The sequence below is a fragment of the Etheostoma spectabile genome, unplaced genomic scaffold (assembly GCF_008692095.1).
Source record: "Etheostoma spectabile isolate EspeVRDwgs_2016 unplaced genomic scaffold, UIUC_Espe_1.0 scaffold405, whole genome shotgun sequence".
In the NCBI taxonomy this organism is placed as follows: Eukaryota; Metazoa; Chordata; class Actinopteri; order Perciformes; family Percidae; genus Etheostoma; species Etheostoma spectabile.
This window is the reverse complement of record NW_022605604.1, coordinates 233,938-234,436: the sequence shown is the minus strand read 5'-3', so window position 1 is coordinate 234,436 and position 499 is coordinate 233,938.

Here is a 499-nt window from a genome sequence, read left to right as displayed (position 1 = left end):
TTGACATTAAGTACATTAAGTACAGTTGACATTAAGTACATTGAGTACAGTTGACACTAAGTTTAAGTACATTAAGTACAGTTGACATTAAGTTTAAGTACATTAAGTACAGTTGACATTAAGTACATTAAGTACAGTTGACACTAAGTTTAAGTACATTAAGTACAGTTGACATTAAGTACATTAAGTACAGTTGACATTAAGTACATTGAGTACAGTTGACATTAAGTACATTGAGTACAGTTAAGCTTCTTAGGACAATGACAAAGACTAGAGGCTTCATTTTCAACCCCCGACATGCTGAAGTAATCGGATCGCTTCAGGCTCCAGAGCCAATATTGATTAAAGGTGACGCCTCACACGGCTGGCGAGGCACAACAAATATTTGAGCATCATTTTAGACCAGAACGTTACTGAGTGAAAGCACCTATGAAACATGCCAACAAACTGTTGACCTCTTTATTACTGTCAAATGTCATATTGCAGTTTTAAAGGTTTA